Here is a 25,700-nt window from a genome sequence, read left to right as displayed (position 1 = left end):
TGTCCATACTGGAGAGAATCTGTTCGTCAAAGGGTTAAATGTAAAAACATTGAATTTACGGCAAATGACAGGCTTCAGGTACGTAAACCATCCACTGTTGGTCGTAAAGTGCCACAAGGAGAGAGATTGGATCACGAAAAGAATCGTCACTTCAGTATTTACAAATGTGGTTTGGCAGTGTGAAGTTAAATGTGGTATAGTAAAATAAAAAATTTGTGAAAGGGTACCTGCACGTGTAATGTGTGGTATTATTTTGACAGAAGCTCAAAAGGTGCACAGTGCATTTTTTTTTATAGCTGTGATGTACTTGGAATTTGATATAATTCATGAATGTTCCAAGATTTCCATTATGTTGATAAAATGAGCCATATTCGCAACAGTTTAATATTAAATATTTTGTGTTATCAGTTTTCACACCATTATTGGAAGTATTAAGAGCAGCATCATATGAACATTATGCATGTATTCAGCAACCCATAGTTTACATATTTCTGTTCATACTGATTTCTGATACAAATTTCAATTCTAGAGATATCAAAATTAATTATTAATCCTGTAAATATTTTTGCAATTTCGGAATGCATGGGGCCCTGAAAATTGTCTTACCAATATAAGAAATATCTTTCTGATTCTAAGCACATGGTTTATAAGAAATGAAACGTGTCTAGCTGGCAAAGTGCAGCGATATTTATTTTAGTTCGTAATGTACTGTCAAAAGGAAGTTCTGTATCACAAACAGAACAACATTTTAAAGTAATGTGACATTTTATTTTGTGTTTCATGTTTGTCTGTAGTGTTGTTTAGCATACATAATCTTAGCTTCTGAATTTTTCAGTTTGTACTTAAAAAATTTGATTACTTTATTATTGCTGTGATTGAGTGTCAATGGAAATATGTGACTTTCATTGAAATGCTCACAGAAAAAAAAGTTTTGTACTTAATTTTTGACTTGCAGCTGGTCACTAATCATAGGCCTTACAGGCACAGAAAAAAGATTCTTTCCAGCAATGTGATACAATTCTCGGTTATTAAAATTGCAGTGTGTAGTAAATCATGATAGCACAGAATACTAAAACCCATAAATTACAGGGTAATACATTAGAAGCACAATATTGCACCTTACAAAGTCAGCTTCCTATTTGTTGTAAGAATTTTCTATGTGAGTGAGGGGACTGAGTGATTATTTTATGTATAATTTTCTAAATCACTACTTCAGGCAAGCAGTGTGTAGTGTGCAATGTTCCTTGAAAATTGTGAACTGCTATTTATTTTATTAATAAAATGCACAGCCATTGTGGCTTTAATACCAGTTCATGATGGTATGTTCCATTTATAGCAGTTTATGATTGTTGCTTTTTTAGTGATGTAAATATTAAATGACATTATTTTTTATTTTACATTGTATCAGTTATTTTGTAAACTTCTTTTTATATTTACAATTTTAATCAATGTCTGCAAGACAGTGAAACTGTGTCAGAAATAAATCATTTGAACAAACTAAAAAAAAAAAAAAAAAAAAAAAAAAAAAAAAAAAAAAAAAAAAAAAAAAAAAAAAAAAAAAAAAAGGGGTATGATTCCTGCTTAGGGTGCAGGAGGTCCCGGGTTCAAATCCCGGACGAGCCCTCGCGTTTTGTGCAAACTGATCGCACGTCAGTGGCTGAGTCAGCGCAAAAAGCTCCCAGTCAATATCAAACGAATTTCTTATTCGACGTGAGCAATTGACACTCTGGTCCGACGCGTGAAGGCGATTACGAAGGTTTCGGGTACAGGTGGTAGCAGATGCATGTTAGTAAGTCTTGCTTAAAGTGATGAAAAAGTGTTTCCGCCCGGGATCGAACCGGGGACCATCTGCGTGTTAGGCAGACGCGATAACCGCTACACCACGGAAACTGCTTGTGTGCACCGTCCTTCACAGACAACTTGTAGTGATGTTGCCATCGTAACTAAAAAATTCAATAAATGTGGTACTTGCAAAACGAAGGGACGTGCGGCAGATCCACAATCGAAGTAGCTCATTGGAGGACAATACGACATAGGCAGGAAAATACTGTTCCCGCCCGGGATCGAATTGGGGACCTTCTGCGTGTGAAGCAGACGTGATAAACGCCACACTACGGAAACGACGGACCCTACGAGTCCATCCTTGTTCACTCAAACTTGCCTCAGCCTTTCTCTCGTCGGCGAATGCACACACGACAGTTCCTTTGTCAGCCTGGAACCCATCACAGCCGAGGGCTCAAGAAGTCTTCGGGGTGCTCGAGAGGGTGTCTGCCGTAGCACCCCTAACGAGATAGCGGCGTTTCGCGCAGTCGTTATTGCAAGTCATATCAGCAAAAGCAATCACTTTCTCAGCAGCACTCAGTGCGAGCCCAGCGGCAGCTCTACATGAAGGTACCGATAGCCCAGGAGGGCCGCCCCCATCCCGCCAGCGTACACGAGACTTCCAGGGCACCCTGGACGACATCGAGGGACTGGAATAATTGGTAATCGCCGTGTCACAGGGCTCGTTGGTCTAGGGGTAATATATGGTCGTCGTAAAATTTTTGTTGTCTTTGTACGTTGACACTTCTATTGCAGAATGGTAGCGAATGTTTTGGAAAATTATGTAACCGCAGTACACCGCATTTTAAAGCGGCTCAGAAAGGTGGGGTGTCTTACTGAGCCACAACAATAAAATTCTTGTAACAGCAACAAAGGATCTCCATACCTGATCTGAGCAAATGGGGGCGTGGTTATCAACATCAATTTTGATGGGTGGTTGGGTGTCAACATCCATTACTATGGGTGGTTGGTACCCCAACTGGTATTCTGCACCATCATCTCAAGAAGAGAATGAGAAAAACAGAAGAACCTTGGTCCATACACTTGACTGTCCATTATGTTTAGGTAACAGGAAATTTGGAGTAATCAGATGCAAGTATGGTCAAAATAAATGTAAGACATGCAGACCTAATGTTGGTTTGTGTCCATACTGGAGAGAATCTGTTCGTCAAAGGGTTAAATGTAAAAACATTGAATTTACGGCAAATGACAGGCTTCAGGTACGTAAACCATCCACTGTTGGTCGTAAAGTGCCACAAGGAGAGAGATTGGATCACGAAAAGAATCGTCACTTCAGTATTTACAAATGTGGTTTGGCAGTGTGAAGTTAAATGTGGTATAGTAAAATAAAAAATTTGTGAAAGGGTACCTGCACGTGTAATGTGTGGTATTATTTTGACAGAAGCTCAAAAGGTGCACAGTGCATTTTTTTTTATAGCTGTGATGTACTTGGAATTTGATATAATTCATGAATGTTCCAAGATTTCCATTATGTTGATAAAATGAGCCATATTCGCAACAGTTTAATATTAAATATTTTGTGTTATCAGTTTTCACACCATTATTGGAAGTATTAAGAGCAGCATCATATGAACATTATGCATGTATTCAGCAACCCATAGTTTACATATTTCTGTTCATACTGATTTCTGATACAAATTTCAATTCTAGAGATATCAAAATTAATTATTAATCCTGTAAATATTTTTGCAATTTCGGAATGCATGGGGCCCTGAAAATTGTCTTACCAATATAAGAAATATCTTTCTGATTCTAAGCACATGGTTTATAAGAAATGAAACGTGTCTAGCTGGCAAAGTGCAGCGATATTTATTTTAGTTCGTAATGTACTGTCAAAAGGAAGTTCTGTATCACAAACAGAACAACATTTTAAAGTAATGTGACATTTTATTTTGTGTTTCATGTTTGTCTGTAGTGTTGTTTAGCATACATAATCTTAGCTTCTGAATTTTTCAGTTTGTACTTAAAAAATTTGATTACTTTATTATTGCTGTGATTGAGTGTCAATGGAAATATGTGACTTTCATTGAAATGCTCACAGAAAAAAAAGTTTTGTACTTAATTTTTGACTTGCAGCTGGTCACTAATCATAGGCCTTACAGGCACAGAAAAAAGATTCTTTCCAGCAATGTGATACAATTCTCGGTTATTAAAATTGCAGTGTGTAGTAAATCATGATAGCACAGAATACTAAAACCCATAAATTACAGGGTAATACATTAGAAGCACAATATTGCACCTTACAAAGTCAGCTTCCTATTTGTTGTAAGAATTTTCTATGTGAGTGAGGGGACTGAGTGATTATTTTATGTATAATTTTCTAAATCACTACTTCAGGCAAGCAGTGTGTAGTGTGCAATGTTCCTTGAAAATTGTGAACTGCTATTTATTTTATTAATAAAATGCACAGCCATTGTGGCTTTAATACCAGTTCATGATGGTATGTTCCATTTATAGCAGTTTATGATTGTTGCTTTTTTAGTGATGTAAATATTAAATGACATTATTTTTTATTTTACATTGTATCAGTTATTTTGTAAACTTCTTTTTATATTTACAATTTTAATCAATGTCTGCAAGACAGTGAAACTGTGTCAGAAATAAATCATTTGAACAAACTAAAAAAAAAAAAAAAAAAAAAAAAAAAAAAAAAAAAAAAAAAAAAAAAAGGGGTATGATTCCTGCTTAGGGTGCAGGAGGTCCCGGGTTCAAATCCCGGACGAGCCCTCGCGTTTTGTGCAAACTGATCGCACGTCAGTGGCTGAGTCAGCGCAAAAAGCTCCCAGTCAATATCAAACGAATTTCTTATTCGACGTGAGCAATTGACACTCTGGTCCGACGCGTGAAGGCGATTACGAAGGTTTCGGGTACAGGTGGTAGCAGATGCATGTTAGTAAGTCTTGCTTAAAGTGATGAAAAAGTGTTTCCGCCCGGGATCGAACCGGGGACCATCTGCGTGTTAGGCAGACGCGATAACCGCTACACCACGGAAACTGCTTGTGTGCACCGTCCTTCACAGACAACTTGTAGTGATGTTGCCATCGTAACTAAAAAATTCAATAAATGTGGTACTTGCAAAACGAAGGGACGTGCGGCAGATCCACAATCGAAGTAGCTCATTGGAGGACAATACGACATAGGCAGGAAAATACTGTTCCCGCCCGGGATCGAATTGGGGACCTTCTGCGTGTGAAGCAGACGTGATAAACGCCACACTACGGAAACGACGGACCCTACGAGTCCATCCTTGTTCACTCAAACTTGCCTCAGCCATTCTCTCGTCGGCGAATGCACACACGACAGTTCTTTTGTCAGCCTGGAACCCATCACAGCCGAGGGCTCAAGAAGTCTTCGGGGTGCTCGAGAGGGTGTCTGCCGTAGCACCCCTAACGAGATAGCGGCGTTTCGCGCAGTCGTTATTGCGAGTCATATCAGCAAAGCAATCACTTTCTCAGCAGCAAGCAGTGCGAGCCCAGCGGCAGCTCTACATGAAGGTACCGATAGCCCAGGAAGGCCGCCCACATCCCGCCAGCGTACACGAGACTTCCAGGGCACCCTGGACGACATCGAGGGACTGGAATAATTGGCAATCACCGTGTCACAGGGCTCGTTGGTCTAGGGGTATGATGCCTGCTTAGGGTGCAGGAGGTCCCGGGTTCAAATCCCGGACGAGCCCTAGCGTTTTGTGCAAACTGATCGCACATCAGTGGCTGAGTCAGCGCAAAAAGCTCGCCGTCAATATCAAATGAACTTCTTATTCGATGTGAGCAATTGACACTCTGGTCCGACGCGTTAAAAAAAAAAAAATAAAAAAAAAAAAAAGTGGCTGGGGTACCTTGCTCTCACCCAGGAGGCCGGGGTTCGATTCCCGGTACCGGAAATGCGCATTTTGTTGCTCCTCTTATGCGACTTGGCCCGACTTAGCTCGACTGACGCTACGCTGACGCTTGCAGAAAACTACGTTAAGTACGATTCGTGGTAACAAGTGACGGCGAGAGCGATGCGACACCTGTCCACCTCTTATCGAGGCACCTAACTGTGGTCAACAAAGCTGGAGGACTGCAAGACATTGCCACGGGGGTTGAATGCAGCTAACCACACTGCTTAGTGTCCTAACAGTGGAGACAGGTTCAAAAAAAAAAAAAAAAAAATGGGTATAATTCCTGCTTAGGGTGCAGGAGGTCCCGGGTTCAAATCCCGGACGAGCCAACGCGTTTTGTGCAAACTGATCGCACGTCAGTGGCTGAGTCAGCGCAAAAAGCTCGCCGTCAATATCAAACGAATTTCTTATTCGACGTGAGCAATTGACACTCTGGTCCGACGCGTGAAGGCGATTACGAAGGTTTCGGGTACAGGTGGTAGCAGATGCATGTTAGTAAGTCTTGCTTAAAGTGATGAAAAAGTGTTTCCGCCCGGGATCGAACCGGGGACCTTCTGCGTGTTAGGCAGACGTGATAACCGCTACACCACGGAAACTGCTTGTGTGCACCGTCCTTCACAGACAACTTGTAGTGATGTTGCCATCGTAACTAAAAAATTCAATAAATGTGGTACTTGCAAAACGAAGGGACGTGCGGCAGATCCACACACGAAGTGGCTCATTGGAGGACAATACGACATAGGCAGGAAAATACTGTTCCCGCCCGGGATCGAACTGGGGACCATCTGCGTGTGAAGCAGGCGTGACAAACGCCACACTACGGAAACGACGGACCCTACGAGTCCATCCTTGTTCACTCAAACTTGCCTCAGCCTTTCTCTCGTCGGCGAATGCACACACGGCAGTTCTTTTGTCAGCCTGGAACCCATCACAGCCGAGGGCTCAAGAAGTCTTCGGGGTGCTCGAGAGGGTGTCTGCCGTAGCACCCCTAACGAGATAGCGGCGTTTCGCGCAGTCGTTATTGCAAGTCATATCAGCAAAAGCAATCACTTTCTCAGCAGCAGGCAGTGCGATCCCAGCGGCAGCTCTACATGAAGGTACCGATAGCCCAGGAGCAGATGCATGTTAGTAAGTCTTGCTTAAAGTGATGAAAAAGTGTTTCCGCCCGGGATCGAACCGGGCACCTTCTGCGTGTTAGACAGACGTGATAACCGCTACAGCACGGAAACTGCTTGTGTGCACCGTACTGCACAGACAACTTGTAGTGATGTTGCCATCGTAACTAAAAAATTCAATAAATGTGGTACTTGCAAAACGAAGGGACGTGCGGCAGATCCACACACGAAGTGGCTCATTGGAGGACAATACGACATAGGCAGGAAAATACTGTTCCCGCCCGGGATCGAACCGGGGACCTTCTGCGTGTGAAGCAGACGTGATAACCGCTACACTACGGAAACGACGGACACGACGAGTCCATCCTTTTTCACTCAAACTTGCCTCAGCCTTTCTATCGTCGGCGAATGCACACACGACAGAACTTTTGTCAGCCTGGAACCCATCACAGCCGAGGGCTCAAGAAGTCTTCGGGGTGCTCGAGAGGGTGTCTGCCGTAGCACCCCTAACGAGATAGCGGCGTTTCGCGCAGTCGTTATTGCGAGTCATATCAGCAAAGCAATCACTTTCTCAGCAGCAAGCAGTGCGAGCCCAGCGGCAGCTCTACATGAAGGTACCGACAGCCCAGGAAGGCCGCCCCATCCCGCCAGGGTACACGAGACTTCCAGGGCACCCTGGACGACATCGAGGGACTGGAATAATTGGCAATCACCGTGTCACAGCGCTCGTTGGTCTAGGCGTATGATTCCTGCTTAGGGTGCAGGAGGTCCCGGGTTCAAATCCCGGACGAGCCCTAGCGTTTTGTGCAAACTGATCGCACGTCAGTGGCTGAGTCAGCGCAAAAAGCTCGCCGTCAATATCAAATGAACTTCTTATTCGATGTGAGCAATTGACACTCTGGTCCGACGCGTTAAAAAAAAAAATAAAAAAAAAAAGTGGCTAGGGTACCTGGCTCTCACCCAGGAGGCGCGGGTTCGATTCCCGGTACCGGAAATGCGCATTTTGTTGCTCCTCTTATGCGACTTGGCCCGACTTAGCTCGACTGACGCTACGCTGACGCTTGCAGAAAACTACGTTAAGTACGATTCGTGGTAACAAGTGACGGCGAGAGCGATGCGACACCTGTCCACCTCTTATCGAGGCACCTAACTGTGGTCAACAAAGCTGGAGGACTGCAAGACATTGCCACGGGGGTTGAATGCAGCTAACCACACTGCTTAGTGTCCTATCAGTGGAGACAGGTTCAAAAAAAAAAAAAAAATGGGTATAATTCCTGCTTAGGGTGCAGGAGGTCCCGGGTTCAAATCCCGGACGAGCCAACGCGTTTTGTGCAAACTGATCGCACGTCAGTGGCTGAGTCAGCGCAAAAAGCTCGCCGTCAATATCAAACGAATTTCTTATTCGACGTGAGCAATTGACACTCTGGTCCGATGCGTGAAGGCGATTACGAAGCTTTCGGGTACAGGTGGTAGCAGATGCATGTTAGTAAGTCTTGCTTAAAGTGATGAAAAAGTGTTTCCGCCCGGGATCGAACCGGGGACCTTCTGCGTGTTAGGCAGACGTGATAACCGCTACACCACGGAAACTGCTTGTGTGCACCGTCCTTCACAGACAACTTGTAGTGATGTTGCCATCGTAACTAAAAAATTCAATAAATGTGGTACTTGCAAAACGAAGGGACGTGCGGCAGATCCACACACGAAGTGGCTCATTGGAGGACAATACGACATAGGCAGGAAAATACTGTTCCCACCCGGGATCGAACTGGGGACCTTCTGCGTGTGAAGCAGACGTGATAAACGCCACACTACGGAAACGACGGACCCTACGAGTCCATCCTTGTTCACTCAAACTTGCCTCAGCCATTCTCTCGTCGGCGAATGCACACACGACAGTTCTTTTGTCAGCCTGGAACCCATCACAGCCGAGGGCTCAAGAAGTCTTCGGGGTGCTCGAGAGGGTGTCTGCCGTAGCACCCCTAACGAGATAGCGGCGTTTCGCGCAGTCGTTATTGCGAGTCATATCAGCAAAGCAATCACTTTCTCAGCAGCAAGCAGTGCGAGCCCAGCGGCAGCTCTACATGAAGGTACCGATAGCCCAGGAAGGCCGCCCACATCCCGCCAGCGTACACGAGACTTCCAGGGCACCCTGGACGACATCGAGGGACTGGAATAATTGGCAATCACCGTGTCACAGGGCTCGTTGGTCTAGGGGTATGATGCCTGCTTAGGGTGCAGGAGGTCCCGGGTTCAAATCCCGGACGAGCCCTAGCGTTTTGTGCAAACTGATCGCACATCAGTGGCTGAGTCAGCGCAAAAAGCTCGCCGTCAATATCAAATGAACTTCTTATTCGATGTGAGCAATTGACACTCTGGTCCGACGCGTTAAAAAAAAAAAAATAAAAAAAAAAAAAAGTGGCTGGGGTACCTTGCTCTCACCCAGGAGGCCGGGGTTCGATTCCCGGTACCGGAAATGCGCATTTTGTTGCTCCTCTTATGCGACTTGGCCCGACTTAGCTCGACTGACGCTACGCTGACGCTTGCAGAAAACTACGTTAAGTACGATTCGTGGTAACAAGTGACGGCGAGAGCGATGCGACACCTGTCCACCTCTTATCGAGGCACCTAACTGTGGTCAACAAAGCTGGAGGACTGCAAGACATTGCCACGGGGGTTGAATGCAGCTAACCACACTGCTTAGTGTCCTAACAGTGGAGACAGGTTCAAAAAAAAAAAAAAAAAAATGGGTATAATTCCTGCTTAGGGTGCAGGAGGTCCCGGGTTCAAATCCCGGACGAGCCAACGCGTTTTGTGCAAACTGATCGCACGTCAGTGGCTGAGTCAGCGCAAAAAGCTCGCCGTCAATATCAAACGAATTTCTTATTCGACGTGAGCAATTGACACTCTGGTCCGACGCGTGAAGGCGATTACGAAGGTTTCGGGTACAGGTGGTAGCAGATGCATGTTAGTAAGTCTTGCTTAAAGTGATGAAAAAGTGTTTCCGCCCGGGATCGAACCGGGGACCTTCTGCGTGTTAGGCAGACGTGATAACCGCTACACCACGGAAACTGCTTGTGTGCACCGTCCTTCACAGACAACTTGTAGTGATGTTGCCATCGTAACTAAAAAATTCAATAAATGTGGTACTTGCAAAACGAAGGGACGTGCGGCAGATCCACACACGAAGTGGCTCATTGGAGGACAATACGACATAGGCAGGAAAATACTGTTCCCGCCCGGGATCGAACTGGGGACCATCTGCGTGTGAAGCAGGCGTGACAAACGCCACACTACGGAAACGACGGACCCTACGAGTCCATCCTTGTTCACTCAAACTTGCCTCAGCCTTTCTCTCGTCGGCGAATGCACACACGGCAGTTCTTTTGTCAGCCTGGAACCCATCACAGCCGAGGGCTCAAGAAGTCTTCGGGGTGCTCGAGAGGGTGTCTGCCGTAGCACCCCTAACGAGATAGCGGCGTTTCGCGCAGTCGTTATTGCAAGTCATATCAGCAAAAGCAATCACTTTCTCAGCAGCAGGCAGTGCGATCCCAGCGGCAGCTCTACATGAAGGTACCGATAGCCCAGGAGCAGATGCATGTTAGTAAGTCTTGCTTAAAGTGATGAAAAAGTGTTTCCGCCCGGGATCGAACCGGGCACCTTCTGCGTGTTAGACAGACGTGATAACCGCTACAGCACGGAAACTGCTTGTGTGCACCGTACTGCACAGACAACTTGTAGTGATGTTGCCATCGTAACTAAAAAATTCAATAAATGTGGTACTTGCAAAACGAAGGGACGTGCGGCAGATCCACACACGAAGTGGCTCATTGGAGGACAATACGACATAGGCAGGAAAATACTGTTCCCGCCCGGGATCGAACCGGGGACCTTCTGCGTGTGAAGCAGACGTGATAACCGCTACACTACGGAAACGACGGACACGACGAGTCCATCCTTTTTCACTCAAACTTGCCTCAGCCTTTCTATCGTCGGCGAATGCACACACGACAGAACTTTTGTCAGCCTGGAACCCATCACAGCCGAGGGCTCAAGAAGTCTTCGGGGTGCTCGAGAGGGTGTCTGCCGTAGCACCCCTAACGAGATAGCGGCGTTTCGCGCAGTCGTTATTGCGAGTCATATCAGCAAAGCAATCACTTTCTCAGCAGCAAGCAGTGCGAGCCCAGCGGCAGCTCTACATGAAGGTACCGACAGCCCAGGAAGGCCGCCCCATCCCGCCAGGGTACACGAGACTTCCAGGGCACCCTGGACGACATCGAGGGACTGGAATAATTGGCAATCACCGTGTCACAGCGCTCGTTGGTCTAGGCGTATGATTCCTGCTTAGGGTGCAGGAGGTCCCGGGTTCAAATCCCGGACGAGCCCTAGCGTTTTGTGCAAACTGATCGCACGTCAGTGGCTGAGTCAGCGCAAAAAGCTCGCCGTCAATATCAAATGAACTTCTTATTCGATGTGAGCAATTGACACTCTGGTCCGACGCGTTAAAAAAAAAAATAAAAAAAAAAAGTGGCTAGGGTACCTGGCTCTCACCCAGGAGGCGCGGGTTCGATTCCCGGTACCGGAAATGCGCATTTTGTTGCTCCTCTTATGCGACTTGGCCCGACTTAGCTCGACTGACGCTACGCTGACGCTTGCAGAAAACTACGTTAAGTACGATTCGTGGTAACAAGTGACGGCGAGAGCGATGCGACACCTGTCCACCTCTTATCGAGGCACCTAACTGTGGTCAACAAAGCTGGAGGACTGCAAGACATTGCCACGGGGGTTGAATGCAGCTAACCACACTGCTTAGTGTCCTATCAGTGGAGACAGGTTCAAAAAAAAAAAAAAAATGGGTATAATTCCTGCTTAGGGTGCAGGAGGTCCCGGGTTCAAATCCCGGACGAGCCAACGCGTTTTGTGCAAACTGATCGCACGTCAGTGGCTGAGTCAGCGCAAAAAGCTCGCCGTCAATATCAAACGAATTTCTTATTCGACGTGAGCAATTGACACTCTGGTCCGATGCGTGAAGGCGATTACGAAGCTTTCGGGTACAGGTGGTAGCAGATGCATGTTAGTAAGTCTTGCTTAAAGTGATGAAAAAGTGTTTCCGCCCGGGATCGAACCGGGGACCTTCTGCGTGTTAGGCAGACGTGATAACCGCTACACCACGGAAACTGCTTGTGTGCACCGTCCTTCACAGACAACTTGTAGTGATGTTGCCATCGTAACTAAAAAATTCAATAAATGTGGTACTTGCAAAACGAAGGGACGTGCGGCAGATCCACACACGAAGTGGCTCATTGGAGGACAATACGACATAGGCAGGAAAATACTGTTCCCACCCGGGATCGAACTGGGGACCTTCTGCGTGTGAAGCAGACGTGATAAACGCCACACTACGGAAACGACGGACCCTACAATCCATCCTTGTTCATTCAAACTTGCCTCAGCCATTCTCTCGTCGGCGAATGCACACACGGCAGTTCTTTTGTCAGCCTGGAACCCATCACAGCCGAGGGCTCAAGAAGTCTTCGGGGTGCTCGAGAGGGTGTCTGCCGTAGCACCCCTAACGAGATAGCGGCGTTTCGCGCAGTCGTTATTGCAAGTCATATCAGCAAAAGCAATCACTTTCTCAGCAGCAAGCAGTGCGAGCCCAGCGGCAGCTCTACATGAAGGTACCGATAGCCCAGGAAGGCCGCCCCCATCCCGCCAGCGTACACGAGACTTCCAGGGCACCCTGGACGACATCGAGGGACTGGAATAATTGGCAATCACCGTGTCACAGCGCTCGTTGGTCTAGGAGTATGATTCCTGCTTAGGGTAAAGGAGGTCCCGGGTTCATATCCCGGACGAGCCCTAGCGTTTTGTGCAAACTGATCGCACGTCAGTGGCTGAGTCAGCGCAAAAAGCTCGCCGTCAATATCAAATGAACTTCTTATTCGATGTGAGCAATTGACACTCTGGTCCGACGCGTTAAAAAAAAAAAATAAAAAAAAAAAAAGTGGCTAGGGTACCTGGCTCTCACCCAGGAGGCGCGGGTTCGATTCCCGGTACCGGAAATGCGCATTTTGTTGCTCCTCTTATGCGACTTGGCCCGACTTAGCTCGACTGACGCTACGCTGACGCTTGCAGAAAACTACGTTAAGTACGATTCGTGGTAACAAGTGACGGCGAGAGCGATGCGACACCTGTCCACCTCTTATCGAGGCACCTAACTGTGGTCAACAAAGCTGGAGGACTGCAAGACATTGCCACGGGGGTTGAATGCAGCTAACCACACTGCTTAGTGTCCTAACAGTGGAGACAGGTTCAAAAAAAAAAAAAAAAAAATGGGTATAATTCCTGCTTAGGGTGCAGGAGGTCCCGGGTTCAAATCCCGGACGAGCCAACGCGTTTTGTGCAAACTGATCGCACGTCAGTGGCTGAGTCAGCGCAAAAAGCTCGCCGTCAATATCAAACGAATTTCTTATTCGACGTGAGCAATTGACACTCTGGTCCGACGCGTGAAGGCGATTACGAAGGTTTCGGGTACAGGTGGTAGCAGATGCATGTTAGTAAGTCTTGCTTAAAGTGATGAAAAAGTGTTTCCGCCCGGGATCGAACCGGGGACCTTCTGCGTGTTAGGCAGACGTGATAACCGCTACACCACGGAAACTGCTTGTGTGCACCGTCCTTCACAGACAACTTGTAGTGATGTTGCCATCGTAACTAAAAAATTCAATAAATGTGGTACTTGCAAAACGAAGGGACGTGCGGCAGATCCACACACGAAGTGGCTCATTGGAGGACAATACGACATAGGCAGGAAAATACTGTTCCCACCCGGGATCGAACTGGGGACCTTCTGCGTGTGAAGCAGACGTGATAAACGCCACACTACGGAAACGACGGACCCTACAATCCATCCTTGTTCATTCAAACTTGCCTCAGCCATTCTCTCGTCGGCGAATGCACACACGGCAGTTCTTTTGTCAGCCTGGAACCCATCACAGCCGAGGGCTCAAGAAGTCTTCGGGGTGCTCGAGAGGGTGTCTGCCGTAGCACCCCTAACGAGATAGCGGCGTTTCGCGCAGTCGTTATTGCAAGTCATATCAGCAAAAGCAATCACTTTCTCAGCAGCAAGCAGTGCGAGCCCAGCGGCAGCTCTACATGAAGGTACCGATAGCCCAGGAAGGCCGCCCCCATCCCGCCAGCGTACACGAGACTTCCAGGGCACCCTGGACGACATCGAGGGACTGGAATAATTGGCAATCACCGTGTCACAGCGCTCGTTGGTCTAGGAGTATGATTCCTGCTTAGGGTAAAGGAGGTCCCGGGTTCAAATCCCGGACGAGCCCTAGCGTTTTGTGCAAACTGATCGCACGTCAGTGGCTGAGTCAGCGCAAAAAGCTCGCCGTCAATATCAAATGAACTTCTTATTCGATGTGAGCAATTGACACTCTGGTCCGACGCGTTAAAAAAAAAAAAAAAAAAAAAAAAGTGGCTAGGGTACCTGGCTCTCACCCAGGAGGCGCGGGTTCGATTCCCGGTACCGGAAATGCGCATTTTGTTGCTCCTCTTATGCGACTTGGCCCGACTTAGCTCGACTGACGCTTGCAGAAAGCTACGTTAAGTACGATTCGTAGTAACAAGTGACGGCGAGAGCGATGCGACACCTGTCCACCTCTTATCGAGGCACCTAACTGTGGTCAACAAAGCTGGAGGACTGCAAGACATTGCCACGGGGGTTGAATGCAGCTAACCACACTGCTTAGTGTCCTAACAGTGGAGACAGGTTCAAAAAAAAAAAAAAAAAAAAAATGGGTATAATTCCTGCTTAGGGTGCAGGAGGTCCCGGGTTCAAATCCCGGACGAGCCAACGCGTTTTGTGCAAACTGATCGCACGTCAGTGGCTGAGTCAGCGCAAAAAGCTCGCCGTCAATATCAAACGAATTTCTTATTCGACGTGAGCAATTGACACTCTGGTCCGACGCGTGAAGGCGATTACGAAGGTTTCGGGTACAGGTGGTAGCAGATGCATGTTAGTAAGTCTTGCTTAAAGTGATGAAAAACTGTTTCCGCCCGGGATCGAACCGGAGACCTTCTGCGTGTTAGGCAGACGTGATAACCGCTACACCACGGAAACTGCTTGTGTGCACCGTCCTTCACAGACAACTTGTAGTGATGTTGCCATCGTAACTAAAAAATTCAATAAATGTGGTACTTGCAAAACGAAGGGACGTGCGGCAGATCCACACACGAAGTGGCTCATTGGAGGACAATACGACATAGGCAGGAAAATACTGTTCCCGCCCGGGATCGAACTGGGGACCATCTGCGTGTGAAGCAGGCGTGACAAACGCCACACTACGGAAACGACGGACCCTACGAGTCCATCCTTGTTCACTCAAACTTGCCTCAGCCTTTCTCTCGTCGGCGAATGCACACACGGCAGTTCTTTTGTCAGCCTGGAACCCATCACAGCCGAGGGCTCAAGAAGTCTTCGGGGTGCTCGAGAGGGTGTCTGCCGTAGCACCCCTAACGAGATAGCGGCGTTTCGCGCAGTCGTTATTGCAAGTCATATCAGCAAAAGCAATCACTTTCTCAGCAGCAGGCAGTGCGATCCCAGCGGCAGCTCTACATGAAGGTACCGATAGCCCAGGAGCAGATGCATGTTAGTAAGTCTTGCTTAAAGTGATGAAAAAGTGTTTCCGCCCGGGATCGAACCGGGCACCTTCTGCGTGTTAGACAGACGTGATAACCGCTACAGCACGGAAACTGCTTGTGTGCACCGTACTGCACAGACAACTTGTAGTGATGTTGCCATCGTAACTAAAAAATTCAATAAATGTGGTACTTGCAAAACGAAGGGACGTGCGGCAGATCCACACACGAAGTGGCTCATTGGAGGACAATACGACATAGGCAGGAAAATACTGTTCCCGCCCGGGATCGAACCGGGGACCTTCTGCGTGTGAAGCAGACGTGATAACCGCTACACTACGGAAACGACGGACACGACGAGTCCATCCTTTTTCACTCAAACTTGCCTCAGCCTTTCTATCGTCGGCGAATGCACACACGACAGAACTTTTGTCAGCCTGGAACCCATCACAGCCGAGGGCTCAAGAAGTCTTCGGGGTGCTCGAGAGGGTGTCTGCCGTAGCACCCCTAACGAGATAGCGGCGTTTCGCGCAGTCGTTATTGCGAGTCATATCAGCAAAGCAATCACTTTCTCAGCAGCAAGCAGTGCGAGCCCAGCGGCAGCTCTACATGAAGGTACCGACAGCCCAGGAAGGCCGCCCCATCCCGCCAGGGTACACGAGACTTCCAGGGCACCCTGGACGACATCGAGGGACTGGAATAATTGGCAATCACCGTGTCACAGCGCTCGTTGGTCTAGGCGTATGATTCCTGCTTAGGGTGCAGGAGGTCCCGGGTTCAAATCCCGGACGAGCCCTAGCGTTTTGTGCAAACTGATCGCACGTCAGTGGCTGAGTCAGCGCAAAAAGCTCGCCGTCAATATCAAATGAACTTCTTATTCGATGTGAGCAATTGACACTCTGGTCCGACGCGTTAAAAAAAAAAATAAAAAAAAAAAGTGGCTAGGGTACCTGGCTCTCACCCAGGAGGCGCGGGTTCGATTCCCGGTACCGGAAATGCGCATTTTGTTGCTCCTCTTATGCGACTTGGCCCGACTTAGCTCGACTGACGCTACGCTGACGCTTGCAGAAAACTACGTTAAGTACGATTCGTGGTAACAAGTGACGGCGAGAGCGATGCGACACCTGTCCACCTCTTATCGAGGCACCTAACTGTGGTCAACAAAGCTGGAGGACTGCAAGACATTGCCACGGGGGTTGAATGCAGCTAACCACACTGCTTAGTGTCCTATCAGTGGAGACAGGTTCAAAAAAAAAAAAAAAAAATGGGTATAATTCCTGCTTAGGGTGCAGGAGGTCCCGGGTTCAAATCCCGGACGAGCCAACGCGTTTTGTGCAAACTGATCGCACGTCAGTGGCTGAGTCAGCGCAAAAAGCTCGCCGTCAATATCAAACGAATTTCTTATTCGACGTGAGCAATTGACACTCTGGTCCGACGCGTGAAGGCGATTACGAAGGTTTCGGGTACAGGTGGTAGCAGATGCATGTTAGTAAGTCTTGCTTAAAGTGATGAAAAAGTGTTTCCGCCCGGGATCGAACCGGGGACCTTCTGCGTGTTAGGCAGACGTGATAACCGCTACACCACGGAAACTGCTTGTGTGCACCGTCCTTCACAGACAACTTGTAGTGATGTTGCCATCGTAACTAAAAAATTCAATAAATGTGGTACTTGCAAAACGGAGGGACGTGCGGCAGATCCACACACGAAGTGGCTCATTGGAGGACAATACGACATAGGCAGGAAAATACTGTTCCCACCCGGGATCGAACTGGGGACCTTCTGCGTGTGAAGCAGACGTGATAAACGCCACACTACGGAAACGACGGACCCTACAATCCATCCTTGTTCATTCAAACTTGCCTCAGCCATTCTCTCGTCGGCGAATGCACACACGGCAGTTCTTTTGTCAGCCTGGAACCCATCACAGCCGAGGGCTCAAGAAGTCTTCGGGGTGCTCGAGAGGGTGTCTGCCGTAGCACCCCTAACGAGATAGCGGCGTTTCGCGCAGTCGTTATTGCAAGTCATATCAGCAAAAGCAATCACTTTCTCAGCAGCAAGCAGTGCGAGCCCAGCGGCAGCTCTACATGAAGGTACCGATAGCCCAGGAAGGCCGCCCCCATCCCGCCAGCGTACACGAGACTTCCAGGGCACCCTGGACGACATCGAGGGACTGGAATAATTGGCAATCACCGTGTCACAGCGCTCGTTGGTCTAGGAGTATGATTCCTGCTTAGGGTAAAGGAGGTCCCGGGTTCATATCCCGGACGAGCCCTAGCGTTTTGTGCAAACTGATCGCACGTCAGTGGCTGAGTCAGCGCAAAAAGCTCGCCGTCAATATCAAATGAACTTCTTATTCGATGTGAGCAATTGACACTCTGGTCCGACGCGTTAAAAAAAAAAAAAAAAAAAAGTGGCTAGGGTACCTGGCTCTCACCCAGGAGGCGCGGGTTCGATTCCCGGTACCGGAAATGCGCATTTTGTTGCTCCTCTTATGCGACTTGGCCCGACTTAGCTCGACTGACGCTTGCAGAAAGCTACGTTAAGTACGATTCGTAGTAACAAGTGACGGCGAGAGCGATGCGACACCTGTCCACCTCTTATCGAGGCACCTAACTGTGGTCAACAAAGCTGGAGGACTGCAAGACATTGCCACGGGGGTTGAATGCAGCTAACCACACTGCTTAGTGTCCTAACAGTGGAGACAGGTTCAAAAAAAAAAAAAAAAAAAAATGGGTATAATTCCTGCTTAGGGTGCAGGAGGTCCCGGGTTCAAATCCCGGACGAGCCAACGCGTTTTGTGCAAACTGATCGCACGTCAGTGGCTGAGTCAGCGCAAAAAGCTCGCCGTCAATATCAAACGAATTTCTTATTCGACGTGAGCAATTGACACTCTGGTCCGACGCGTGAAGGCGATTACGAAGGTTTCGGGTACAGGTGGTAGCAGATGCATGTTAGTAAGTCTTGCTTAAAGTGATGAAAAAGTGTTTCCGCCCGGGATCGAACCGGAGACCTTCTGCGTGTTAGGCAGACGTGATAACCGCTACACCACGGAAACTGCTTGTGTGCACCGTCCTTCACAGACAACTTGTAGTGATGTTGCCATCGTAACTAAAAAATTCAATAAATGTGGTACTTGCAAAACGAAGGGACGTGCGGCAGATCCACACACGAAGTGGCTCATTGGAGGACAATACGACATAGGCAGGAAAATACTGTTCCCGCCCGGGATCGAACTGGGGACCATCTGCGTGTGAAGCAGGCGTGACAAACGCCACACTACGGAAACGACGGACCCTACGAGTCCATCCTTGTTCACTCAAACTTGCCTCAGCCTTTCTCTCGTCGGCGAATGCACACACGGCAGTTCTTTTGTCAGCCTGGAACCCATCACAGCCGAGGGCTCAAGAAGTCTTCGGGGTGCTCGAGAGGGTGTCTGCCGTAGCACCCCTAACGAGATAGCGGCGTTTCGCGCAGTCGTTATTGCAAGTCATATCAGCAAAAGCAATCACTTTCTCAGCAGCAGGCAGTGCGATCCCAGCGGCAGCTCTACATGAAGGTACCGATAGCCCAGGAGCAGATGCATGTTAGTAAGTCTTGCTTAAAGTGATGAAAAAGTGTTTCCGCCCGGGATCGAACCGGGCACCTTCTGCGTGTTAGACAGACGTGATAACCGCTACAGCACGGAAACTGCTTGTGTGCACCGTACTGCACAGACAACTTGTAGTGATGTTGCCATCGTAACTAAAAAATTCAATAAATGTGGTACTTGCAAAACGAAGGGACGTGCGGCAGATCCACACACGAAGTGGCTCATTGGAGGACAATACGACATAGGCAGGAAAATACTGTTCCCGCCCGGGATCGAACCGGGGACCTTCTGCGTGTGAAGCAGACGTGATAACCGCTACACTACGGAAACGACGGACACGACGAGTCCATCCTTTTTCACTCAAACTTGCCTCAGCCTTTCTATCGTCGGCGAATGCACACACGACAGAACTTTTGTCAGCCTGGAACCCATCACAGCCGAGGGCTCAAGAAGTCTTCGGGGTGCTCGAGAGGGTGTCTGCCGTAGCACCCCTAACGAGATAGCGGCGTTTCGCGCAGTCGTTATTGCGAGTCATATCAGCAAAGCAATCACTTTCTCAGCAGCAAGCAGTGCGAGCCCAGCGGCAGCTCTACATGAAGGTACCGACAGCCCAGGAAGGCCGCCCCATCCCGCCAGGGTACACGAGACTTCCAGGGCACCCTGGACGACATCGAGGGACTGGAATAATTGGCAATCACCGTGTCACAGCGCTCGTTGGTCTAGGCGTATGATTCCTGCTTAGGGTGCAGGAGGTCCCGGGTTCAAATCCCGGACGAGCCCTAGCGTTTTGTGCAAACTGATCGCACGTCAGTGGCTGAGTCAGCGCAAAAAGCTCGCCGTCAATATCAAATGAACTTCTTATTCGATGTGAGCAATTGACACTCTGGTCCGACGCGTTAAAAAAAAAAATAAAAAAAAAAAGTGGCTAGGGTACCTGGCTCTCACCCAGGAGGCGCGGGTTCGATTCCCGGTACCGGAAATGCGCATTTTGTTGCTCCTCTTATGCGACTTGGCCCGACTTAGCTCGACTGACGCTACGCTGACGCTTGCAGAAAACTACGTTAAGTACGATTCGTGGTAACAAGTGACGGCGAGAGCGATGCGACACCTGTCCACCTCTTATCGAGGCACCTAACTGTGGTCAACAAAGCTGGAGGACTGCAAGACATTGCCACGGGGGTTGAATGCAGCTAACCACACTGCTTAGTGTCCTATCAGTGGAGACAGGTTCAAAAAAAAAAAAAAAAAATGGGTATAATTCCTGCTTAGGGTGCAGGAGGTCCCGGGTTCAAATCCCGGACGAGCCAACGCGTTTTGTGCAAACTGATCGCACGTCAGTGGCTGAGTCAGCGCAAAAAGCTCGCCGTCAATATCAAACGAATTTCTTATTCGACGTGAGCAATTGACACTCTGGTCCGACGCGTGAAGGCGATTACGAAGGTTTCGGGTACAGGTGGTAGCAGATGCATGTTAGTAAGTCTTGCTTAAAGTGATGAAAAAGTGTTTCCGCCCGGGATCGAACCGGGGACCTTCTGCGTGTTAGGCAGACGTGATAACCGCTACACCACGGAAACTGCTTGTGTGCACCGTCCTTCACAGACAACTTGTAGTGATGTTGCCATCGTAACTAAAAAATTCAATAAATGTGGTACTTGCAAAACGAAGGGACGTGCGGCAGATCCACACACGAAGTGGCTCATTGGAGGACAATACGACATAGGCAGGAAAATACTGTTCCCACCCGGGATCGAACTGGGGACCTTCTGCGTGTGAAGCAGACGTGATAAACGCCACACTACGGAAACGACGGACCCTACAATCCATCCTTGTTCATTCAAACTTGCCTCAGCCATTCTCTCGTCGGCGAATGCACACACGGCAGTTCTTTTGTCAGCCTGGAACCCATCACAGCCGAGGGCTCAAGAAGTCTTCGGGGTGCTCGAGAGGGTGTCTGCCGTAGCACCCCTAACGAGATAGCGGCGTTTCGCGCAGTCGTTATTGCAAGTCATATCAGCAAAAGCAATCACTTTCTCAGCAGCAAGCAGTGCGAGCCCAGCGGCAGCTCTACATGAAGGTACCGATAGCCCAGGAAGGCCGCCCCCATCCCGCCAGCGTACACGAGACTTCCAGGGCACCCTGGACGACATCGAGGGACTGGAATAATTGGCAATCACCGTGTCACAGCGCTCGTTGGTCTAGGAGTATGATTCCTGCTTAGGGTAAAGGAGGTCCCGGGTTCATATCCCGGACGAGCCCTAGCGTTTTGTGCAAACTGATCGCACGTCAGTGGCTGAGTCAGCGCAAAAAGCTCGCCGTCAATATCAAATGAACTTCTTATTCGATGTGAGCAATTGACACTCTGGTCCGACGCGTTAAAAAAAAAAAAAAAAAAAGTGGCTAGGGTACCTGGCTCTCACCCAGGAGGCGCGGGTTCGATTCCCGGTACCGGAAATGCGCATTTTGTTGCTCCTCTTATGCGACTTGGCCCGACTTAGCTCGACTGACGCTTGCAGAAAGCTACGTTAAGTACGATTCGTAGTAACAAGTGACGGCGAGAGCGATGCGACACCTGTCCACCTCTTATCGAGGCACCTAACTGTGGTCAACAAAGCTGGAGGACTGCAAGACATTGCCACGGGGGTTGAATGCAGCTAACCACACTGCTTAGTGTCCTAACAGTGGAGACAGGTTCAAAAAAAAAAAAAAAAAAAAATGGGTATAATTCCTGCTTAGGGTGCAGGAGGTCCCGGGTTCAAATCCCGGACGAGCCAACGCGTTTTGTGCAAACTGATCGCACGTCAGTGGCTGAGTCAGCGCAAAAAGCTCGCCGTCAATATCAAACGAATTTCTTATTCGACGTGAGCAATTGACACTCTGGTCCGACGCGTGAAGGCGATTACGAAGGTTTCGGGTACAGGTGGTAGCAGATGCATGTTAGTAAGTCTTGCTTAAAGTGATGAAAAACTGTTTCCGCCCGGGATCGAACCGGAGACCTTCTGCGTGTTAGGCAGACGTGATAACCGCTACACCACGGAAACTGCTTGTGTGCACCGTCCTTCACAGACAACTTGTAGTGATGTTGCCATCGTAACTAAAAAATTCAATAAATGTGGTACTTGCAAAACGAAGGGACGTGCGGCAGATCCACACACGAAGTGGCTCATTGGAGGACAATACGACATAGGCAGGAAAATACTGTTCCCGCCCGGGATCGAACTGGGGACCATCTGCGTGTGAAGCAGGCGTGACAAACGCCACACTACGGAAACGACGGACCCTACGAGTCCATCCTTGTTCACTCAAACTTGCCTCAGCCTTTCTCTCGTCGGCGAATGCACACACGGCAGTTCTTTTGTCAGCCTGGAACCCATCACAGCCGAGGGCTCAAGAAGTCTTCGGGGTGCTCGAGAGGGTGTCTGCCGTAGCACCCCTAACGAGATAGCGGCGTTTCGCGCAGTCGTTATTGCAAGTCATATCAGCAAAAGCAATCACTTTCTCAGCAGCAGGCAGTGCGATCCCAGCGGCAGCTCTACATGAAGGTACCGATAGCCCAGGAGCAGATGCATGTTAGTAAGTCTTGCTTAAAGTGATGAAAAAGTGTTTCCGCCCGGGATCGAACCGGGCACCTTCTGCGTGTTAGACAGACGTGATAACCGCTACAGCACGGAAACTGCTTGTGTGCACCGTACTGCACAGACAACTTGTAGTGATGTTGCCATCGTAACTAAAAAATTCAATAAATGTGGTACTTGCAAAACGAAGGGACGTGCGGCAGATCCACACACGAAGTGGCTCATTGGAGGACAATACGACATAGGCAGGAAAATACTGTTCCCGCCCGGGATCGAACCGGGGACCTTCTGCGTGTGAAGCAGACGTGATAACCGCTACACTACGGAAACGACGGACACGACGAGTCCATCCTTTTTCACTCAAACTTGCCTCAGCCTTTCTATCGTCGGCGAATGCACACACGACAGAACTTTTGTCAGCCTGGAACCCATCACAGCCGAGGGCTCAAGAAGTCTTCGGGGTGCTCGAGAGGGTGTCTGCCGTAGCACCCCTAACGAGATAGCGGCGTTTCGCGCAGTCGTTATTGCGAGTCATATCAGCAAAGCAATCACTTTCTCAGCAGCAAGCAGTGCGAGCCCAGCGGCAGCTCTACATGAAGGTACCGACAGCCCAGGAAGGCCGCCCCATCCCGCCAGGGTACACGAGACTTCCAGGGCACCCTGGACGACATCGAGGGACTGGAATAATTGGCAATCACCGTGTCACAGCGCTCGTTGGTCTAGGCGTATGATTCCTGCTTAGGGTGCAGGAGGTCCCGGGTTCAAATCCCGGACGAGCCCTAGCGTTTTGTGCAAACTGATCGCACGTCAGTGGCTGAGTCAGCGCAAAAAGCTCGCCGTCAATATCAAATGAACTTCTTATTCGATGTGAGCAATTGACACTCTGGTCCGACGCGTTAAAAAAAAAAATAAAAAAAAAAAGTGGCTAGGGTACCTGGCTCTCACCCAGGAGGCGCGGGTTCGATTCCCGGTACCGGAAATGCGCATTTTGTTGCTCCTCTTATGCGACTTGGCCCGACTTAGCTCGACTGACGCTACGCTGACGCTTGCAGAAAACTACGTTAAGTACGATTCGTGGTAACAAGTGACGGCGAGAGCGATGCGACACCTGTCCACCTCTTATCGAGGCACCTAACTGTGGTCAACAAAGCTGGAGGACTGCAAGACATTGCCACGGGGGTTGAATGCAGCTAACCACACTGCTTAGTGTCCTATCAGTGGAGACAGGTTCAAAAAAAAAAAAAAAAAATGGGTATAATTCCTGCTTAGGGTGCAGGAGGTCCCGGGTTCAAATCCCGGACGAGCCAACGCGTTTTGTGCAAACTGATCGCACGTCAGTGGCTGAGTCAGCGCAAAAAGCTCGCCGTCAATATCAAACGAATTTCTTATTCGACGTGAGCAATTGACACTCTGGTCCGACGCGTGAAGGCGATTACGAAGGTTTCGGGTACAGGTGGTAGCAGATGCATGTTAGTAAGTCTTGCTTAAAGTGATGAAAAAGTGTTTCCGCCCGGGATCGAACCGGGGACCTTCTGCGTGTTAGGCAGACGTGATAACCGCTACACCACGGAAACTGCTTGTGTGCACCGTCCTTCACAGACAACTTGTAGTGATGTTGCCATCGTAACTAAAAAATTCAATAAATGTGGTACTTGCAAAACGAAGGGACGTGCGGCAGATCCACACACGAAGTGGCTCATTGGAGGACAATACGACATAGGCAGGAAAATACTGTTCCCACCCGGGATCGAACTGGGGACCTTCTGCGTGTGAAGCAGACGTGATAAACGCCACACTACGGAAACGACGGACCCTACAATCCATCCTTGTTCATTCAAACTTGCCTCAGCCATTCTCTCGTCGGCGAATGCACACACGGCAGTTCTTTTGTCAGCCTGGAACCCATCACAGCCGAGGGCTCAAGAAGTCTTCGGGGTGCTCGAGAGGGTGTCTGCCGTAGCACCCCTAACGAGATAGCGGCGTTTCGCGCAGTCGTTATTGCAAGTCATATCAGCAAAAGCAATCACTTTCTCAGCAGCAAGCAGTGCGAGCCCAGCGGCAGCTCTACATGAAGGTACCGATAGCCCAGGAAGGCCGCCCCCATCCCGCCAGCGTACACGAGACTTCCAGGGCACCCTGGACGACATCGAGGGACTGGAATAATTGGCAATCACCGTGTCACAGCGCTCGTTGGTCTAGGAGTATGATTCCTGCTTAGGGTAAAGGAGGTCCCGGGTTCATATCCCGGACGAGCCCTAGCGTTTTGTGCAAACTGATCGCACGTCAGTGGCTGAGTCAGCGCAAAAAGCTCGCCGTCAATATCAAATGAACTTCTTATTCGATGTGAGCAATTGACACTCTGGTCCGACGCGTTAAAAAAAAAAAAAAAAAAAAGTGGCTAGGGTACCTGGCTCTCACCCAGGAGGCGCGGGTTCGATTCCCGGTACCGGAAATGCGCATTTTGTTGCTCCTCTTATGCGACTTGGCCCGACTTAGCTCGACTGACGCTTGCAGAAAGCTACGTTAAGTACGATTCGTAGTAACAAGTGACGGCGAGAGCGATGCGACACCTGTCCACCTCTTATCGAGGCACCTAACTGTGGTCAACAAAGCTGGAGGACTGCAAGACATTGCCACGGGGGTTGAATGCAGCTAACCACACTGCTTAGTGTCCTAACAGTGGAGACAGGTTCAAAAAAAAAAAAAAAAAAAAATGGGTATAATTCCTGCTTAGGGTGCAGGAGGTCCCGGGTTCAAATCCCGGACGAGCCAACGCGTTTTGTGCAAACTGATCGCACGTCAGTGGCTGAGTCAGCGCAAAAAGCTCGCCGTCAATATCAAACGAATTTCTTATTCGACGTGAGCAATTGACACTCTGGTCCGACGCGTGAAGGCGATTACGAAGGTTTCGGGTACAGGTGGTAGCAGATGCATGTTAGTAAGTCTTGCTTAAAGTGATGAAAAAGTGTTTCCGCCCGGGATCGAACCGGAGACCTTCTGCGTGTTAGGCAGACGTGATAACCGCTACACCACGGAAACTGCTTGTGTGCACCGTCCTT

The 25,700-nt window shown here is 48.9% G+C and overlaps 26 non-coding genes across 26 annotated transcripts; 2 read left to right on the top strand and 24 right to left on the bottom strand.

Moving 5' to 3' along the window:
* Nucleotides 1-1,817: 1,817 nt before the first annotated feature.
* Trnav-aac lies at nt 1,818-1,890 on the bottom strand. The gene has a single exon. It is a non-coding gene; the product is annotated as a tRNA-Val (tRNA).
* Nucleotides 1,891-4,763: 2,873 nt separating this feature from the next.
* Trnav-aac lies at nt 4,764-4,836 on the bottom strand. Its single transcript has one exon. It is a non-coding gene; the product is annotated as a tRNA-Val (tRNA).
* A 610-nt stretch (nt 4,837-5,446) lies between these two features.
* Trnap-agg lies at nt 5,447-5,518 on the top strand. Its single transcript has one exon. It is a non-coding gene; the product is annotated as a tRNA-Pro (tRNA).
* Nucleotides 5,519-6,245: 727 nt separating this feature from the next.
* Trnav-aac lies at nt 6,246-6,318 on the bottom strand. Its single transcript has one exon. It is a non-coding gene; the product is annotated as a tRNA-Val (tRNA).
* A 560-nt stretch (nt 6,319-6,878) lies between these two features.
* On the bottom strand, nt 6,879-6,951 carry Trnav-aac. The gene has a single exon. It is a non-coding gene; the product is annotated as a tRNA-Val (tRNA).
* A 158-nt stretch (nt 6,952-7,109) lies between these two features.
* Nucleotides 7,110-7,182, bottom strand: Trnav-cac. The gene has a single exon. It is a non-coding gene; the product is annotated as a tRNA-Val (tRNA).
* Nucleotides 7,183-8,351: 1,169 nt separating this feature from the next.
* Trnav-aac lies at nt 8,352-8,424 on the bottom strand. Its single transcript has one exon. It is a non-coding gene; the product is annotated as a tRNA-Val (tRNA).
* A 610-nt stretch (nt 8,425-9,034) lies between these two features.
* Trnap-agg lies at nt 9,035-9,106 on the top strand. Its single transcript has one exon. It is a non-coding gene; the product is annotated as a tRNA-Pro (tRNA).
* A 727-nt stretch (nt 9,107-9,833) lies between these two features.
* Nucleotides 9,834-9,906, bottom strand: Trnav-aac. Its single transcript has one exon. It is a non-coding gene; the product is annotated as a tRNA-Val (tRNA).
* A 560-nt stretch (nt 9,907-10,466) lies between these two features.
* On the bottom strand, nt 10,467-10,539 carry Trnav-aac. Its single transcript has one exon. It is a non-coding gene; the product is annotated as a tRNA-Val (tRNA).
* Nucleotides 10,540-10,697: 158 nt separating this feature from the next.
* Trnav-cac lies at nt 10,698-10,770 on the bottom strand. Its single transcript has one exon. It is a non-coding gene; the product is annotated as a tRNA-Val (tRNA).
* Nucleotides 10,771-11,939: 1,169 nt separating this feature from the next.
* Trnav-aac lies at nt 11,940-12,012 on the bottom strand. Its single transcript has one exon. It is a non-coding gene; the product is annotated as a tRNA-Val (tRNA).
* Nucleotides 12,013-13,419: 1,407 nt separating this feature from the next.
* Trnav-aac lies at nt 13,420-13,492 on the bottom strand. Its single transcript has one exon. It is a non-coding gene; the product is annotated as a tRNA-Val (tRNA).
* A 1,397-nt stretch (nt 13,493-14,889) lies between these two features.
* Nucleotides 14,890-14,962, bottom strand: Trnav-aac. The gene has a single exon. It is a non-coding gene; the product is annotated as a tRNA-Val (tRNA).
* A 560-nt stretch (nt 14,963-15,522) lies between these two features.
* Nucleotides 15,523-15,595, bottom strand: Trnav-aac. Its single transcript has one exon. It is a non-coding gene; the product is annotated as a tRNA-Val (tRNA).
* Nucleotides 15,596-15,753: 158 nt separating this feature from the next.
* Nucleotides 15,754-15,826, bottom strand: Trnav-cac. Its single transcript has one exon. It is a non-coding gene; the product is annotated as a tRNA-Val (tRNA).
* Nucleotides 15,827-16,997: 1,171 nt separating this feature from the next.
* On the bottom strand, nt 16,998-17,070 carry Trnav-aac. Its single transcript has one exon. It is a non-coding gene; the product is annotated as a tRNA-Val (tRNA).
* Nucleotides 17,071-18,462: 1,392 nt separating this feature from the next.
* Trnav-aac lies at nt 18,463-18,535 on the bottom strand. The gene has a single exon. It is a non-coding gene; the product is annotated as a tRNA-Val (tRNA).
* A 560-nt stretch (nt 18,536-19,095) lies between these two features.
* On the bottom strand, nt 19,096-19,168 carry Trnav-aac. Its single transcript has one exon. It is a non-coding gene; the product is annotated as a tRNA-Val (tRNA).
* Nucleotides 19,169-19,326: 158 nt separating this feature from the next.
* On the bottom strand, nt 19,327-19,399 carry Trnav-cac. Its single transcript has one exon. It is a non-coding gene; the product is annotated as a tRNA-Val (tRNA).
* A 1,171-nt stretch (nt 19,400-20,570) lies between these two features.
* On the bottom strand, nt 20,571-20,643 carry Trnav-aac. Its single transcript has one exon. It is a non-coding gene; the product is annotated as a tRNA-Val (tRNA).
* Nucleotides 20,644-22,034: 1,391 nt separating this feature from the next.
* Nucleotides 22,035-22,107, bottom strand: Trnav-aac. Its single transcript has one exon. It is a non-coding gene; the product is annotated as a tRNA-Val (tRNA).
* A 560-nt stretch (nt 22,108-22,667) lies between these two features.
* On the bottom strand, nt 22,668-22,740 carry Trnav-aac. Its single transcript has one exon. It is a non-coding gene; the product is annotated as a tRNA-Val (tRNA).
* A 158-nt stretch (nt 22,741-22,898) lies between these two features.
* Nucleotides 22,899-22,971, bottom strand: Trnav-cac. The gene has a single exon. It is a non-coding gene; the product is annotated as a tRNA-Val (tRNA).
* A 1,171-nt stretch (nt 22,972-24,142) lies between these two features.
* Trnav-aac lies at nt 24,143-24,215 on the bottom strand. The gene has a single exon. It is a non-coding gene; the product is annotated as a tRNA-Val (tRNA).
* Nucleotides 24,216-25,607: 1,392 nt separating this feature from the next.
* Trnav-aac lies at nt 25,608-25,680 on the bottom strand. Its single transcript has one exon. It is a non-coding gene; the product is annotated as a tRNA-Val (tRNA).
* Between the last annotated feature and the right edge of the window lie 20 nt (nt 25,681-25,700).

The sequence above is a fragment of the Schistocerca piceifrons genome, chromosome 2, assembly GCF_021461385.2.
Source record: "Schistocerca piceifrons isolate TAMUIC-IGC-003096 chromosome 2, iqSchPice1.1, whole genome shotgun sequence".
Classification (NCBI taxonomy): Eukaryota; Metazoa; Arthropoda; class Insecta; order Orthoptera; family Acrididae; genus Schistocerca; species Schistocerca piceifrons.
This window is presented reverse-complemented; position numbering and strand designations above follow the sequence as displayed.